The following is a 19,025-nucleotide window of genomic DNA, read 5'->3' on the forward strand; positions in this document are numbered from 1 at the left end:
GCCAGAGCCGCTCCGATCGGGGAAGGCTCCCGGGTCCCCGCGGCTCCCGCGGCGCTCCGCCGAGCCCCCCGCTCCGTGGGCGCCGAGCCGAGGCGGGCGCGCGGGGGCCCGGCCGCCGGGAGGGGCGGGGCCGTGACTCACGCGGCCGCGCGCCGGGGGCAGCCGCGGCACCTCGGGCCGAGCCGGGCGAGGGGCTGCGCCCGCCGCGGGGCGCATGCGCGCTGCCGAGCGGCTCCCGCTCGCTCCCCGCCCACCCTCCCTCCTCCCCTTCCCCTCTCCCCTCCATCCTCGCCTCTCTCGCTCTCTCCTCGCCCGCTGGGTGCTGAAGTTGGGCGGATGGCAGCAGACCCGCTCCGCTAGAGGACCGAGCAGCCGAGCCTCGCGCCCCCGGACCCCTCGGTGCGCTGCCCACACCTCCAGGCGACTGGGTAAGATGCTGCCTCTGAAACCGAGCGGTGCTAAGTAAATGACACCAAAATGTCTGCTTTGCACCGATGCCTGAATTTTGAAAAGGTGGCGGCTGGGGGAGGTGAAGGAAAGAGGGGGCGGAGAGTGCCACTGCCGGAGCCCGAGCGAGGGCGGCTGCGGGCGCGGGGGGTCTCCGCGCCGGCGGGAGGGAGCGGGGTCCGCGCCGCAGGTTTGGGAAGTTGAATCCCGCGTTGCTGCCACCGCGCGGTCCGCTCGCCGCCCTCCAGCTGCCGCGGAGGGGCTGGGCGAGTGTCCTGCCCGCCCGGGGAGCCCTCGGTCGGGTCCGCGGCGGCGAGCTGGGCGCCTTCGCGGAACCCGCAGAGAGGGCCGGGGGGCGGCGGGGGACCCCGCGGGGGCGCGAGGTCCTGCGGGGTTTTCGTGGTGGTTTGTTAGGAAACCGAATGTGAAATTCACGGTGCCCCGTCGACCGATCCCCTCGGGGTGGTGGTTTTTTTTTTTTTTTTTTTTTTTTTCTTTCTTTACCTTCAGGTGAATGCACTGAGCAGGTGGGGAAGGTGTAAGCCACAGGGGTTGCCGAAATGCACACCTAGAGCGTCGGTGAGCCGAGTGTGCGAGCGTGCGTGTGCGGGTGTGTGTGTGGATGTAGGGCGTGCGGGTCTCTTTTGTTCCTCCCCTCCCGCTAGTCGTAGGAAAGGGAGTTCTCGGGTGCTGGGTTTCGGGTAGATTCACAGCCTCGGGGGCACCAGCAGGAGGAACGCCCACCAAGCCCCCGAGCCGCTGCCCGGGTGGGTGTATCCGAGCCTCCCCGGCCGGGGGTGCCGAGGATTCTGCTGATTGTCGCTGGAATCGGTTGAATCGCCGCCTCTTCGCTAGCCTCCTTCCTCCTCTTCTCGTGCTGCGGCAGAGTCTGCCTGCAGACGTTCGGCCGTTTCCCCTTCTCCCTACCTCCCTGTCTCCGTGAAAAATGTCGGAGGACTGGAGGATGGCGGAGGGACCGAGCCGGCCTCGGAAGCCGCGGCCGGGGAGATGCTCCTCGCGAGCGGGAGGCTGTGGGCAGCGCGTCCCGGGCAGCCCGCGCCAGCCTCGGGTGTCGCGGGGCTTCTGGAGACGCAGAGGGGGTCGCCTGGCCCAAAGGATGCCCGCCGTTCGGGGACCCGCCCTGCGTGCTCAGCCTCCATCCCGAGCCGGGGACGCTGCTCACCTGGGACAATCTCGGTCGCTCCGGGGAAGACGGACCCTGGCTCCTGGCATAGTTTTCCTAACCTCCCTGACCCTTCGATAAATGCCTCCTTCTTTAAAAGAGTCTCCGGAAGGTTTGTCCAGAGAACTTTGCAGGCTTCCCATAGTTTCTTTCTTTCTTTCTTCCTTGTTAGATTATGTCACAGGGAGATTATTTCCAATTTCCACCATGGGAAGGCTATCGTCAATAATAGAGAGAAATCTTACAGTTTGGTTCCCATTTCGAATAAACATTTCTGAGCCTGGATGTCATCTGAATTTCTGGCGTTCATACATACTGGTTTTCGGAGTAATGAATCCTTCTGAAATCATTTAATTGGAGATACAAGAAACAGTTCTTATTGTTGTAGTGGAAAATAAAGTTTTCCTGCTAGTCGTCTATCTCCTAGACATTATGTATATTAAATAATTTTGAAAACTGAAACACTTTAAATTGTATTTGTTTCTAAAGCCTTTTGTAGCAATAATAGCAGGTACCCGTGAAATGTACACTATAGCCTTAATATTAAGTGCAAAGGTGATTTGTACTCATTACTTTAAATGAATGAGCAGTTTGACCTCCTCCAGTTCAGTTACTGTTATTAAGCCATTTCTTCTGTTAGCATGAACTAAAACAGTAATTAGCACACTCATAGGAGAGTAGATTTACTGAGTATTTTTATAATCTTAAAAAACTATTTAGAGAAACCATGGGAGGGTAGTATAGGATTTTTGAAGATGACAAAACAAGTGTTCATTACTATGAAAAGATTGAATGGTATCATTTATTAAATAAGATGAATCTCTGTGGCAGTGACGTCTGATCCCAGAACTAAGGGCACTCATCCTTCCTCCTAGATTTGTAGTCTGAAAGATAAAGAAAACCACCTAGTTTACAAACAACTTAAGGTATCTGTTGTACATACTTAGATCTTTTTGGCTCTGGTTTCTCAGTGATTCCTTGGTGGTTAGTTCCCCTGGAAGTGAATTAACAAGGAGAGTTAATTTGCTGTCCATGTTCAATTCTAAGGCATCTCAGCTTTTCCTTCTCAAATAGGTAACCCATTGCTTTTAGGGATCTCCCTGCAAGATCCAAATTTATTTGAACTCAATATTGAAAGTCTAAGTCATTGTCATTCATATGGACTTCTTATAATTTTTCTTAATAATAATATTCTTAACATTTTTCTATCACTAGGGTCTGGGACTTTGTAGACAAGGAAAAATGTATACTTATTTATAATATATGTATTCTCACTTATTTGATCTTATTAAAACAGCCAAGTAAAAGTAAATGATCTAGGTCTAAATTGATAAAAATTTTGGTTGACTCGTAAGTTAAAAAGTAAGAAAGCATTTACCTGTTAATCTATAGCTGTGAAGACAATAGCCTTCACGTTAGAAGACATTTGCTGAAAGACATGAGGTTTTCTGGAAAAGTGGAAGGTGGGCACAGACAAAGAGGTATGGAGCCAAGAAGAATGGAATTCCATCCAACTGCATTTCTGTTAAGAATCCTTGTTCTGATAGTCCAGTTCTGCTTACTTAACAATAAAAATATTGTACCACCCAGGAAAGCAAACATACAGCCTGTGCTGAGTGTAATACTATATGATGTGTAAAAGCATTTGAGTTCATCTGACTAGTATAATTAGAGTAAAATATGAATGCTTTGTAGAGGCTTCAAATTGTATGACACTTACAGGGGGGTGTCCTGGATCCTCAGAAATATTATAAGTTTTTACGGAAATTTAAAAAAAAAATTCCTTAGATGTATGTAGCCAGGACTTTCAGTGTTAGTCTGACAGTCTCATCTTCCCTCTCCACTTAACCCCCAAAGACTTTCCTAATATCCAAAGAAAGTATTTTAGACTGGTTCTCCTGCTGTTGTGCCAACACCTAGTACAATAGCTGGCAAAAGGCAGCTAAATAAGTATTTCCTAAATGAATAAATGTTGCAGAATTGACGTGGCTCATGAAAGCCTTTGGGATGACATTTATTAAAAGGAGTGCTCGTGCTCATTGCTAAGTACACTAGTGTGAGATCATAAAGATTCTGTTCATGGTCCAACATCATTGAAGAAAGCAATTTTTAGAATCATCACTTTGTGAATATGCTTACTTTAATATAACATTTATATTCTTGATTTGTTTACAAATTATAAAGGTACTAAATGTTTATTTTAGAACCTCTAGAGCCCATAAAAATATATGAAATGGAAAATTTTAAATTGCATGGGCAGACATGGATATGATAAATAGAAACTTTAGGTCAAGCTGACCTTAGCTTATGTCCTCGCTTTTCCATGAAAGAGCTTTCTCCGCGTGGTCAATTTACTTACCTGTTCTGTGTCTCGGTTTCTTCCACAAGGATAAAGACCCACCTCCTAAGATGTTTATAAGCATAACTGTAAGGCAGTGTATATAAGGTGCTGAACATGTGCTTGGCCTAGGCTAAGAACTTAGAATTATCTCAATGCCTAAGGAATTGCTATTGAAGTTACAGGGTAGTTTATCATTACACATAACGCATACTATTTTTTAAAGAATTAGAATTATATTGTAGAATTTCATACTTGCTTTTTAAAAAAATAGCATTACTTTCTTGGTGTGTCCCCCAAAATTAAAACTGATATTTAATGCCAGTTTTGGTAGGTTTAATACAATTAGTGATTGGAAAATAATTCAATGTATGGATGTCTTAATTTACGTAGCCATTGTTTTATTTTTAGATTTTTATGTTATTCCCCATATTTTACTATTGTAACTGATGTACATTCTTATGCCTGGCTTTTGTCTGTATATCTGTTTAGCATGTGTGTGTGTGTGTGTGTGTGTGTGTGTGAGTGTGTAGGCTTGATGCTTGGCCAGAACCCCTGGTTCTCACCAACATAAGATCATCTTTTGAAAAATCTTCGCTAATTTGATAGACGAAAATGGTATTTTTCAAACTTTTATTTCTTTTGTTACTAAAAATGGTAATAACTTTTTTGACATGTACATTTTTTTTTTCCTTTTCCTCTTTAAGGAAGGATTGTTCAAGTCTTTTGCCTATTTTTTTCTATTGGTATTCTGGTGTATTTTTCTTATTTATTTAAGGGCTAACGTGAATTTTTAAAAATGGCAGGAGCAAACAAAGAAAGGAAATGCTTAGTGACAGAGAGGACATGTGGCAGAGACTTCAGAGATCCTTGTGGCTCAACCAGACTCCAACTCAGCTGGAGAGAAGCAAACAGCAAAGTCTGGAGATGGATCAGCCACAGGATTAGGGCTGCTGTGCTGTCCAGAACATAGTGCCACCTCCTACTCTACCTGGGCTTTCCAAAGTGTCCAGTTCCTTCCAGAAGCCCAGGGTCACTTAATAGTTAGGGTCTGCTGTTTTTTTCTTTTGACACTGTGCACACATACGTTACACCTTTCTATATGATCAGTTCCTGGGTTTTCATGGATGATTTCTGTCATTGCCAGTGCTGTAGGAGAATCTTTGGGTTTTCCTGAGATTTAAAAGGAAATATAGGAGTAGCTGGAGGACCTGCAGGGCATTCATTGCAGTTTCTCATCCGAATGCAATCAGTGAAGTTGAATTATAAAACCGTATCAGATTGGAATTGTGTCTTATCTGAAATTTTCAGCTGGATGTAAAATTAAATGGTAAAAATCTAATCTCTTAATGAATTCTGTATCTATAGTGTTTCATGGGATTCAGCATTCTTATAAGCGCCTGGCTTTAACTTTTTAAATTCTATAACTTTTGACAAATTTGGTTTCAAAAGTTTGAATACTTAGCTGAAAAAAATTCTGCAGTCTCTTAGATAAGAAACTACCCAGAAAGGGTAAATTGTTATATGACTGCTGGTTCTGATTTATCCAATATAGTAAAACCTCAGTAATTCAGCATCAGTGAATTTGGAATTTATAATGAACAGGAGGCCCCAATAGGAAAAGCAGTAAGTTGTAGTGGAACAGGAAATCTTGTTTCAAAGAGAATCGGACTTGAATTCTTGCTCTACTCTTTACTAGATATGTGGGCTTTTTCTTTATATAAATGTTTCATACTTGAAATTCTGGCTTAAGTAATAAATATCTAAAAGCTCTTTGAATTTCATAAACTTTGTGTTTGAGATTGTTTTAAATCTGTGTCAAAAATATAATTTTATTATAGACAATGAATGTGGTTCGCAAAGCAAATATTTACTTCCTTGTATTAGGTCACAGGCTTTTCATGTACTGCTGATTGTCTATTGAAATACAAAGGTTATAATTCAAGAGCTATGACATTACAATAAAACAGACACAACCCAAGGGAAATTATGACATAAATGAAATGAGCAGGTAAGTGTTTATTTCATTTCTTCAATTATCTCAGGTCTTCCCAATGGTATAGTGAGTTAAATCCAGTGGAAATTCTTTGTTAAAGTTGACAACACCATCTCTATTTACTTCTAGTCTCAGTGAAAGGCAGGGGCTCGTTTTAGTGTATTATGAAAGGCTATCTAGCGATTTTCTGAGTCAGTTTTGGTTCTGGGAAGACAAACCCATGTCTCTACCCTATTTCTCTCACCTCTTCTACTTATTCAGGCTTCAGCTAATCAAAATCAACAAATATTTGAAAGTCCACTATGTAAAAAGTGGCAATCTGTGTGATTTAATTAGAAAATGTGAAAAAAAAAGCATGTGGAAAATCACCCTTGAGAGAAAGGCGCTTTTTTAGGAGGACAAAAAAAAATAAATCAATAAATCCTTTTAAAAATATGTTAAAATAAAAGGAAAGTTGGACCATCAATTTACATCTGATATATAAGGCTGAAGTATCTGGAGAACTTAATTAAATAAATATTGTGGAAAAGTAAAATTCAGATTTTCCACTTTTTCATGACAAAATATGTAAAGAAATCATTAACTATTGTTTTGAGCAAGTAAGTAAATGGAAATCTTGGGTAGCTGAGAAAAATGGGTGATGAGACATTTCTCTGTGGATTGTGGATATTTCTACATAATTTTTCACAAAATAAATATTTTGGCTCTGTGGGAAAAGATAATTGTACGGTAGCATCGGAAATCATGTACTTTGCTTCTTAGCCTAAAAGGCCTCCACCTAAAAAAAAAAGGAAGAAAGAAAGACACATTTTTAAAGCCAGGAATGTAATTCCATAGAATGAGCCCAGATTTGGGATTCAAATAACCAGAGATTTAGCCTTAACCGTGTTGAGACTTGGTATCATCATCTATAGAACTGAAGACTTGATAGTGTATACCTCAAAAATATACAAGGATTAAATGAAATTATGTCTCCAAAAATGCTTCAAATACTGACAGTCACTATGCAAGTGTTAGACACTTTATTAGGGTCAAATAATTTAAATTAATCCAAGAAACATTATGTAGATGGTAGGTGCTTGAAGGGATTTTAATTTCTTGCCAGTATTTGTCTTCAATAGTGGTCTTTATTAATGTTGAAGTTATTTTCTGTGTGTTTGCTATCGTATCCTTTCCTGACCAGTTTGTGGAACCCACCAGTGAACCAAATATCTATTCACTCATAAACACTCCTGAGCACCTACTGCTTGTCAGACTCTCTGATAAGATTTTTGAATGCAAGAATTAAGTCAACATGGCCCCTTTGTGCAAGGACTTCACATTTAAATTCTTCAGTGTATTGTTTTGTTTCCATCTAGTGAGCACTGATCATCTGTTTATAAATACCAGGGGAATGTCATGAGTAAGGATCTCTTTCGGATTTAGCAGTCTTCGGCAGATTGACCTCAAAGTGTAGACTTCACTCCCCCAAATGAGAGCAGCCAAGCCGAGACTCAGATAAGGGGAAGGGAAAGCAGGAAGGGGCTCCCCCTGGCAGATGACTTCACCACCCACCTCCACAGGCCGACAACAAAAGACTGGAGGCTTACTGTTCTTTGGGAATCCATCCCAGCTCCCATGTCTCTCCTTAAAGTAAAGAAAATGCCTCTACACATCTGTACTGTGCCCTTTCCCCCACCCCTCACTTAAAAATCATCCTGGATGATCATTACAATGTAATTTAAGGTACATTAAAGTGTTGGGGGAGGAGTGAGCAAAGGGAATCCGAGACAGGGATAGCTCCCACTTTCCTTAGGATTCACATTTCCTGTGTCACAAAAATATAAAATGTCATCCTGATTCTATCATACTTCCTTCTTTGATAGTACTTTTTTGTAATGTAGTATATTGACCAGAAATCCAGAATGCCCTTTTCAGATTTAAAAAAATAAAATTATTTGATTTTGGAGAAAGAAAACCATCTTGAGTACCTACTTGTTGAAATCATTAGGCTATTCTAGATGTATCCTGATCTAGGAAGATTTGAGACCATTTATAAAATCGGGGTAAAGACTTCAAATCCTCCCTAGAAAAATGCGAATGGATAGTTAATTCACCTATATGTAGTAATGAAAGATATTGACATTTTGAATGAAGTAACTTGAAGGTGAGCTACACCCTCATGTCAGCCACTAAATTTAACTTGCTTGTCATTAAGCCTTTAACTGGGCTGTTAATAAGTAACCATAGGTGATAATCTGAGATTTGAACTTATTTTTTTCTCAGTTTATTTCTACTCAGCACTACCAGACCATTCAGCATTTTCCTATGCCCTGTGAGTTTAGTACGATCAAGACTTACATGAAAACAACGGAGAAAGCAGTATCTTTTATGGGGGCACTAAGGCATAGACGTACTATAAAGCAATATAGTGACCTAGATAACTTACTTATGACTAACTGAATGCTGTAATTGGAGTATTAAAAACTCTAAATTAGAGTATTAAATATTCCATTGTGAATTGCAGTCTTCACCTACTGTGTGGGTGAAACTTGACGTTTGACCTTTTATCTCTTTGTATTATTATTAGTATGATTGGTAATATAAGTATTATTTCTAAATAGATAAATTGAAAAGGAAGGAGTAGCAATTCTTTTTGTATCTTTAACATTTTACAGAAAATAGGTGTTTGTTATTTTATATAATTTTTAGAGTAGTTACGTAATTTTTGCCTGAAAATTAAAACATATCGAGACCTCAAATATTAAACCTATCAGGAAAAGAAAACAAAACAAAACAACCCAGCTGTTTTATTCTCTTCTGGTAGTCAGGAATAAACGGACTTGATTTTCATATCTCTGTTAGTTCACGAGTAAATAATATTGGCCATTTTGATTCAAGCTCTCAGAGTCCGTATTTCCCTAGTTTGCTCATGTCCAGTCTTCAGTTTTTGCTGTTGAAGAAGTATTTTCGACTAAATTATCTATAGTAAGATAATGCCTGTGCTTCATGAACCACCCATATTTATATAATATGGGTGGAATTATATAATATATATAGATACATAATATATATAGATATATAATATTATATAATATTTAGTGGAAGGATATATTTATGTATCATGTTTAATGCTAAAAACCAAAAGATAGAGAATCCTTATTCACTGGTATTGTCTTCAAAGTTTAATATTTTGAACAGGTAATTTTATGGGCCAGTGCCTGAGAGTATGGGTGCATTTCCCCTTTTTGTTCATTGGTTGATAGTGAGAAACAGACCTGCCCCTGTGTAATCGTAGCCGAGTGTTTGGGAGGAAAAGATGCATGCATTAGCGTACAAGAAGAAGAACCAATGAGATAGGAAGGAAAGTAAGTAAAAGGAAGATGGGGTCAGCAAACAAGACCATTAGCTAAAAACTCATTATATCTTCAAGTATAATATCATTCAATACATTATTATATAATTCTGCTATATTATGTAACCAATTCCAATTTCATGAATTCATGTGACCTAATCTTAAGAAGGTGATTTTTTTTCATTAATTCCGTAATTTCATTGACTGAACATCTGAGTAATGCAAGTGGTGTTTTATGATGTAGAATTTCATTAAAGAAATGTTAATTCCAGGAAGCAAAAAATGGGAAGCACTTTTCTTGACCTGACATAAGTTAAGTTGAATAGTTAAAAATACTTATAGGTAATACCAAAATTTACTCACATCTATTAAAAATCTGCTCCAAATTTTTCTTTTTAAATATAACTACTCCAAAGTCCATCTTACATAAAATCACTGTTATTTTCATGATATAAAGAGACCTTTACTTTTTTTTGAGACCTTTGCATTTTGACTTAAAATACCAGCAATGAATAAATGCATATGCTAAGATTTGTTTATTGAGCAGTGGGCAGTGCAGTGGCTTAGTGGTGAAACTGTTTATTAAGATTTTGGTTGGGGTGTGGGGAGTGACAAGTGTGCTTGGAGAAGATTATGTGCTCATTGTCATTGAGCTTGTTTTTAAGAAACTGTGCATTTATGGCTTAGTAGGATCTCTGAACAGAGTTACTCAGTGATGCTGCTGGTTACAACCAGAATCAGCTTTGGCATTTGGTGTGCTGACCTCTGACCCATAGCCCTGGGAGTTCTAGCCTGGTGGATTTCAGGGAAGAAGAAAGAGTTCATGTGCTGGAGGTAGAGCCCACAACCCAAAACATGAAATCAGAGGCAGGCAGAAATAAGAGAGAGAGAGAAATAACAGAGAGAGTGATCTTTTGGTGCATCTATAAATACTTTCTGATTTTCCAAGTATTTACATTAGATTGCCAAGTTTTCTTCAGGTTTAGCTTGTCATCAGTTTCACCTTTTTTGTTTCCTGGCTCCTTACTTGTAATTAATGCAACTAATTAGAGCCCTACTCTAGCTGGGGATAGTAAAATTAAATAAGCCAAAGCTAAGACGTAAGGGCCTAGAGACCCGCTGAAGAAAGAAATACGTATGTAACTTGCTATCGCTCTTCTGTTCTAGGAGGGACACAAAGTGCTGTGAAAACTCAGGCACTTTTAATTAATTTTTGATGGCCAAACCCACGATCCGGCAAAAGTCTCATAGAGGTTGTGACATTTTTCTCAAGTTATTGAAAGGTAGATTTTTGACAGGCAAACAGGCAAACAAAGGCCTTCTCGGCTCAAAGACAATGTAAATAAAGGTGCAGAACCAGGAGCATTCGAAAAATGCTTTGTGGCACAGTTTTCCAGAAGCGTATAGTACATGCAGGGAGTCACAAGATGGTAAGGCCGGAAAGGAGGCAGGCTCTGGTGGGCGTTGAGATCAGGGTGAGGAGCCAGCCAGGCACAGAGCGCCCGTAGCACCATGCAAGGAGCGAGTGCAGCCGTAGGACCTGTTTTCATCAGGCCTGTCCACGGTGGGCAACTGGAGGGAAGCAGGAACAGGATTTTAGCTGTCCAGGTGAGAGAAGCGGAGCCCCGACTGGGAAACGGAGAAGGGGCTCAACCCACGGTTGCGGGCAATGACATTGTGGGACCACGTTCAACTCCGAGCCTAAGGACTTGGTCACCAGTGAGATGTAGAAGATGGGAAAGGCACCTCAGAGCCGAGCTGGAGGGTCTGAGCCTGTGTCTGGGTAATTCAGACCCCACCGAGATGTGAAAACAACATGTTGAAGAAGCTGGGGAGGATGTAAGCTGAGTTTACTTCCAGAAATAATCTCATGTTCACATCAGAGTTAAAAACCTTGCTGATGGCGTCGGAAGCAACAGGTCCGCCCTTGGGCTGTGTCCACAGAGGCACACGGTGTCTAGAGTGAAGCTGGGGACAGATCTGTTCTGCATATTCAAACCACAGCTGGACTGTTGTTATTTTGAATTTCTTTCCTCCCGAACAAGGTGGTTGAAGGTTTGCAATACACGTGCAAACAGAATCCAGTAGTTCATGGAAGAAGTGATTGGAGGACTTTGTCCTTTCTGAACCTGGGATAGAGTGGTTCCTCTTAGAGAATACGTGTATTTCACCGTTTGGAGACGAGTCATGTGAATAATTAGATCAATTAAAAATTGCCCCAGTGATAGAAGGGGAATAATATAACCACCTGGCAGACTTGTAAAGAGATAATTTGTGAAGAGGCCCTGGCACACGTTGGCATTCAGTGCATCTTAGCTCTTAATGTTACTCTTAAGAACAGCATTGGGGGCGCCCGGGTGGCACAGTTGATTAAGCGTCTGACTTGATTTCAGCTCAGGTCGTGATCTCAGGAGCTGAGATTGAGGCCTGCTTTGGGCTCCCTGCTCAGAGAGGCGTCTGCTTGAGATTCTGTCCCTCTGCCCCCCTCCTGTGCTCAAATAAATAAAGCCTTTTTTTAAAAAAATAGCATTAGAGGGGCACCTAGGTAGCTCAGTGGGTTAAAGCCTCTGCCTTTGGCTCAGGTCATGATCCCAGGGTCCTGGGATCAAGCCCTGCATCCGGCTGTCTGCTCAGCAGGGAGCCTGCTTCCTCCTCTCTCTCTCTGCCTGCCTCTCTGCCTGCTTGTGGTCTCTGTCTGTCAGATAAATAAATAAAATCTTGGGGAAAAAATAACATTAGAACCGGGAGGCAGGTGTCATAGAGATGGATTTTGCCATCCTATTGGAAATAACTTTTTTAACAGTCAAAACCGGCTACTTAGATGGGCTGCTTTGAAAGGCAGTTTGCTATTGAATGCGTGGTGGATACGCACTTGGCAAAGATGTTATACAGAGGAGATTTAAGGATTGGGCAGGTCAGAGAACTGCAGGACTTCATTCTGACTCAGGTTCAAATGTTCCAGGGGATTTGGAACGTGAACTCGGGAGAGACGCCGGGGCTGGAAGTACAGTTCAAATATCCTTTACTTAAAAGTGACCGTAGTAGGTGATCACCAAGAACAGCAGTGTAGAGAGCGGTGAGAGCTGGGAGTAGAATCCTAAGGTCTGCATGCATTGAACGGGCCAGAGGGGAAAGAAGGAAACTGAAACACACACGCGTGCACACTTGCACACTCACACGTAAGATGGTCAGGATGAAAAAAATAACCTGTGAAAGGGAGAGCAAAGACACTGTAGTTGGCCATGAAACCAGGGAAGTGGAGTTGCTTTTAACCAACTTGATTTGTATTTATGGTAGTTTTCCCAAAGGTGTGGAAAAGGGAGACAGGTTTATGAAGGAGGAGCAGCTGAGTTATGTCATGGGGCCGAGAGGGTAAGACTGGGACCGAGGCAGCACGTGGGACTTTGCATGGAGGAAGTTGTTTGTGACTGTGCGGAAGGCACTTGTGATTAATGATTTATCCATCATCTATTTCCAAAAGGTCTGAGGCGGCTTAAATAAAAGCACTTTCACACAGGGCAACGAAAGCGAAACAAAATAGAGATAAGGGGCCGCAAAGAGAAATAAATGTGGGAGAAGGTAGACATCCCATAAAACATGGACAGGCTATTGTAACGGGAGCACTAGGTTCTACCTCTGGGGTTCCAGCAGCCAAAATGAAAGGGTTGCAGGACAGGTTACCTATAACTCATTGCTTAATGAAAGAAAACAGTTTTCCAGAAGTTTTATCTCCTGGCGCTAAATTCCATGAAGAGTATATCCCATTGACTCTTTTTTTTTTTTTTTTAAGATTTTATTTATTTACTTGACAAAGAAAGAGAGAGAGAGAGAAAGCAGGAAAGCACAGCAGGGGGGATCAGCAGGCAGAGGAAGAAGCAGGCTCCCCGCTGAGCACGGAGCCCAGATGCAGGGCTCAATCCCAGGACCCTGGGATCATGACCTGAGCCGAAGGCAGTTGCTTAACCAACTGAGTCACCCAGGCGCCCCACATTGATTCTTAAGGAAGGAAAAGTGACATATTAGACAATGAGATCAACGATGTTTCCGCTTGAAGATGCAGATTTGATTTGAATTGCTGTTTCTTTTTTAAACCCTTGAAGGTCAAGTATGTGGCATTAAGTCTGTGAAAGACTAGCTGGGCATCAGAAGACTCCTGAGTCTGAAAAATCAGCATTTAGGACCGCATTAAAGAAGAGGTCATCCGAGAAGGGAGAAAGCAGAGTAGTTCAGGGAACAGGAACATGAGGGAGGAAAGGCTCTAAGCGCCTTACAGCCTCCCTGCTCTCTGCATTTGCTACTTCCTCTGCCTAAGAAACTCCCCCCTGATCCTTCTCATCGTTCAGATTTCAGTTCAAATGTCACTTCTTCCAAGAGACCCTTTCTGGACTCTCTGCCTCGTGTTGTTCCTAACAGCAATCTGCTTTGTCAAATTCATAGCGTTTACTGCTCTCTTAAATTCTGATCAGTCTCCTTCGTCCCGTAGGGCAGAATGTACACTAGCACAAGGAGCAATGCCAAGGGCAGAATAGGTGTGCAGTGCGTGGAAGGGATGGGTGCTTTGTGGATGGGGAACAGCTCAGCTCGCCTCGATGCCGTCGCTAAACGGAGGTAGTGCTGGAACGGTAAGTTCTCCCTAAAGCGGTAGCTGAGAAGAGAATACGGATTGTAATAATGACATAGTTGTACTGGGAATTTTAAGGACCCGGAGGTTTAAAAGAAGAGCACAGATGCTCGCTACATTTTCCTTTCTACTCACAAGGAGCCTTGGCACTAATAGGAATGGGAAGTTCATGAATAGTCGTTGATCATGTTTCTAAGGGGCAGAGTCTAGGAAAAGCACAAAGGACCCTACATGGTGGCAAATTCCCTTTCTCTCTCCTTCATTAAGATTATTTAATATCACCCATTTACATTTTGAAGAGTATCTTTCAAAAGTATCTTATGCTGTTTAAGCATAAATAATTTAGCAGGACTCTTTGTAAGACTGATTAGCTATGAGGTACATTTTCTTTTAGGATCCATCCTGACAGCGAACAATAAAACCCCTACAGAGTTTAATGTGTGTGTGAGCACATGTGGGTAAGGAGTGCATGGTGTGTGTGGCAGAAAAGAATGCATCAAAACTGGGGCGCCAGGGTGGCTCATTGGGTTAAACCTCTGCCTTCCGCTCAGGTCATGATCTCAGGGTCCTGGGATCCAGCCCCGCATGGGGCTCTCTGCTCAGCAGGGAGCCTGCTTCCCCCTCTCTCTCTGCCTGCCTACTTGTGATGTGTCAAATAAATAAATAATCTTTAAAAAAAAAAAAAAAGGAATGCATCAAAATTGCCTAAAATGTAAATCAAGTCACTGACATACAAAGAGAAAAGCAGAGGTACCAGATGAGGGAAGACCCTTAGTAGTGAAGGACTGGGAAGCCGTTGAGAGACTGGACCCAGAATGGGAACCCAGCAGCAGAGACGAACTTTTTGAAAGAACTAAGGAGAGGACTTGATTGGAGAAGGGTAACAGCAGCCTCCGGTGGGGAGTAGAGTCGAGGAGGACCTTTTTTAAACATTTATTTTGGGTGTAGAGAGGACAAAATTTTTTGGCAGTGAGAAGCAAAATTTATCAATGGAGAAGTTTTGGGGAAAATGCCATAGATTTATCCGGAGAACTCATTTTATTCATTCTTGAAAATTTTTAAATGTTTCTGTATCAAAATAAAAACAAATATCTAATATTACTCATTCATTCATTCAAGGTCAGTCCTGGTACTTGGAAGAAATTTTGATTATTTAGCCCTATTTTGAGCTTTGCCTCTGGACTCCGGGGTAAAGTGAGCAGTTCCAAGGGAGTGGAATTTCCCCAAGGTTGTGGGCAGGCAAGGGATTTAGAACCATGGAGCATAATAAACTCAAAAGGCACCTTGAAACCATCTGAGTCCACGGAAATAATGGGTTCTTTTTCCCCTCCTCTCCTCATCACTAATATTTTAACTCATAGCCAGAAGAAAGATTCCTGGGACAACTATTACAAATTGGGTTTTCCCTAATGGCTTTACTGGAGGCCTCCAAAATGACAAGACGCATTTGCAGCTTAGAAGACAGAATAAATTCTCATTCTAGTTTTCCTTGCATGCTGAATGAGAAGCTTTAATCATAATATTAACTGTATTACTTAGTCAATTTTTTGATGAAGTGTTTGGTTGTTAAAACAAAGTAAACAGACTTTCCTAATTATAATTTGTTAAATCATTCCACATAGGGATGTCCGACCTAATGTTGCCTGTGTTTAATGAGCATAAGTAAATTACCATAGAGTCAACTGAATACAAGTTTAAAAAATGGAAATTAGTGTTAAAAAGAAAAGCAGTCACCTCACAGACTCACTGGGAAGGCAGTCTTTTGAATGCAAAGTGAAGCAAGGACGATTTTCATACGTGTTCATTCTTCTATTTGAAGACAGAACGGTGACCTGTCATTCAAACATAGGGGAATAAACAGGAAACTGAAGCTCAGATAATAACAATGAAAGGAAGAAATCAGTGTTTAACTGCAAATCTTGCAAGCTACAAAGCAGAAGTTATATTCATAATCTGTGATATTTTGTTGTTTCTAACACTGCACTGCATTTGGCTTTTATAGGAATAATCTGAGAATGAAGAATAAGTGATTTGGGGGAAAAGTTGTAAGTAAAATGGATTGTGATTGATCGAGAGACAGAATTTCTCTGCATCACTCATGCAGTAAAGTTTCTCTTTTAACAAATATGCAGGGTCCTGGGATGAGCCCCGCATCAGGCTCCTGGCTCAGTGGGAAGCTTGCTTCTCCCTCTCCCACTCCCCCTGCTTGTGTTCCCTCTCTCCATGTGTCTCTCTTTGTCAAATAAATAAATAAATTTTTAAAAAGTACTTATTGAGCATTTACTATGTTCCAGGCACTGTTCTGAGAGATTCAGATTTATTAGAGAACAAAATGCACAAAAATGCCTGCCTCCTTGAGCTATACTGCTAGATCTTTGATTTTTTTTAGTAGATTTCTAGAGGGAATCATTTGTAAAGCGCTTGGAATCCTTATAAAGCAGGGCTATAAAAAAAATGTATACTCTTTATATATATGTTCTTTCACTCCTATAATAGGTGGGCAAGTAAGTGATGCTGAGTAGGCATGTACCAAAGACATGGTAGCTGTATCAGATTGGAATGTAATGGGAATTTTCTAGACCTTAATTCTTTTTTTAGAATTCTTTATTTATTTGACAGAGAGAGAGAGAAAGGTAGCGAGATAGGGAATCCAAGAGGGTACATAAGGGAAGTGGAAGGGGGAGAAGCTGGCTCCCCATTGAGCAGGACCCTGGGATCATGGCCTGAGCCAAAGGCAGAGACTTATTGACTGAGCCCCCCCAGGCTCCTCTAGACCTTAATTATTTTAAAAATTGGCATGACCTGTATCCGTTCATTTCAAACCAATATGTTGAACTACTACTAATGTATTAATTGCAAGTCAGAAAATACTGGAACGCGAGGTCAGAGGAAGGAGACTGCATTCCCCTACCTTCTTTCATTCAAAGAAATATAAAGTTTTGGACACAAGGGGGAGAAGTGAGCTCATTTTTCTTAGGCTACAAATCTGACTTCCCTCCAGGATTTTCCCAGGAAGGAGCTTCCTGTTTTATCTTCATCCCTTAGCTGTTTCTTGCATTTGGCTGCCAAACTTGCTTAATAGTGTTCTGTGCTCTGAGGTACATTTCAGAGAATTTAGAGCATAATTAACTGAAGTAGAAGAATTCCGAGGTATATCAGAAAATACAGATCACATTTAACAGAGGTAGAAAACCGAAAGGAATAAGTTCCTGAAATGCGTATTTAGACAGTAAGATAGGAATGTGGTTTTATTGTGTCTCAGCTCTGGAACAATTATGTATGGAAGTTGTGTAATGTGCAGAGCCAGCATGGGAGTGAAATGAATAAAAATGAATAAAGCTATAAAAGAGAAGAAGCAGAGGCAGCTTAAAAGTTACAAGGAAGGATATGGTGCTCCCCACTCCCCCCACCCCTTTGGACAGGTGATTAGCGAATTGCCTTGTAACTGACATGTACTCATGTACTTGAGTTTCCAATTATATTACAGGAGAAGCAATATGTCCTGGAAGAGCTGGTTTGGGGCAATCCGAGTGCCCCTTTTACCTGTGATTTGTCTCAGTTCGTAATGGCACATACAGAATCACAGGATGGCTTTGTTTTCAAGGATGGCACTGAAGCAAGACATGACGAGCTATCAAGAGCTGTTAGGGATTGGATTGTTGCCAAGGGGAAATGAAGGAGAGACATCTGAATGTGTTCCTGGAAAAATAAGTAAGGGTAGCTATGCCTTGGTTGCTACTTTATTTGTGTTTCAATAATGGACTTAAGAACACATTACGAGTATTCTGCTACCACTTGCAGTAATTTAAGGCTAAACAGAGCAAGTGATATTTTTACAGCTGGGACTTTAACGTGTTTTTTTTTTTTCAAGTGATGTGTTGCTCAGGTGGAATTAAAATTTGATTATCCCCATGCGTATTGATTGAAAAGATAGTATAGACTTTAAGAGGCTTATTATGTAATTGTTGTATACAAATAGCATGAAAAATTCATCATGGAATTTATTTAGTTTAACTTTCAAGATCAATTAAAGGCTTCATGGAGAGATGAGATCAGCTCAAGTGAAGTGTTACATGTGTTTTTGACACTTCAGACATAACTATTATATTAGGTATTGGGGAAAAACATGGCACCTGGGGCTAGGCTTACTGAACTGCCGAAATGTCTGTTTAATCTTGACGGATTCAGGAGGGTCAAGTTCTCACTCTAGCTGCAAAGAGGTCCAGTGAGCTCGGGAATCTTAGCAGGACAAAGAATTGTGATACTCAGCATCACCATCAGTCTCACCAGGACATTTCTGGTGGCTTCCATTCATCATTTAGGATTGCTGATCCACAGTGGACCACGATGCCTCACTCAGCAGTGAATCCTCTCCCCGAGAAGGAAGATTCTGAAAGCAGACTCCATGTCAGTTGAGGACCAGCCTCTTCCTCCGTTTTCTTCTACCACTCTTCTTACCTGCAAAGACCAATCTTCCTGACCTGCAGAAAATGGTTTCTCTGCTGCTGCTTCCAAGCCTTTGCTCAGACTTTTTTCTGTCTGGAATGCTATACATGTTTGCCTTCACTTTTCTAAATCCTGACCATCTTTTAAGGTCTAAGCAAAAGTCCTAAGACCTTCATGAATTCTTGTTTGGCCGCCTCAGAGAGACCTGTCCCTCCACTGAAACTGCCTGCATCGCACAATGACACTTGCATTCTTGTCTTCTCCATGCGCAAACCCTTCTCCTTCCCACGTTCTTATGAGAGGTGGGCATCTATGCAGTCACTCATGCTGGAACACCAGGAGTTGACCTTGAGCTTCCTCTCACTCACATCTGGCTCCTAACTAATCGATCCCTAACCTAGGCTTTAATTTACCTCTCAAGTACTTCTTACCTCTGTCCCATTTCTCCATTTCTGTTCTCCCCAGTCACCATCATCATCTTGCCCGAACCACTGCAGTAGTCTCCTGCCCATGTGATAACTTAAGAACAGGACACCTGTTCGGCCCACTGGTGCCAGCATGACCAACATGTGACGTCTGTTGCTACTTTACACTCAGAAAACGTGCCATACCTCCCCATCACCTACAGATGAAATCCAAATGCTCTGCAGGGCCCTCTCC

At 41.8% G+C, this 19,025-nt stretch overlaps 1 protein-coding gene across 2 annotated transcripts in view; it reads left to right on the forward strand.

Moving 5' to 3' along the window:
• The first annotated feature begins 254 nt into the window (after positions 1–254).
• Positions 255–19,025, forward strand: part of RGS17 (regulator of G protein signaling 17) — an 86,885-nt gene continuing 68,114 nt past the window's right edge. The window contains exon 1 of one of the 2 annotated variants that reach the window (XM_082730027.1): positions 255–428. The gene's annotated coding sequence lies outside the window, so the exon portion shown is untranslated. The remainder of the gene's footprint in view (positions 429–19,025) is intronic. The other variant, XM_082730028.1, reaches the window with a different exon arrangement.

This window comes from Mustela nivalis (genome assembly GCF_964662115.1).
Source record: "Mustela nivalis genome assembly, chromosome: 5".
Lineage (NCBI taxonomy): Eukaryota > Metazoa > Chordata > Mammalia > Carnivora > Mustelidae > Mustela > Mustela nivalis.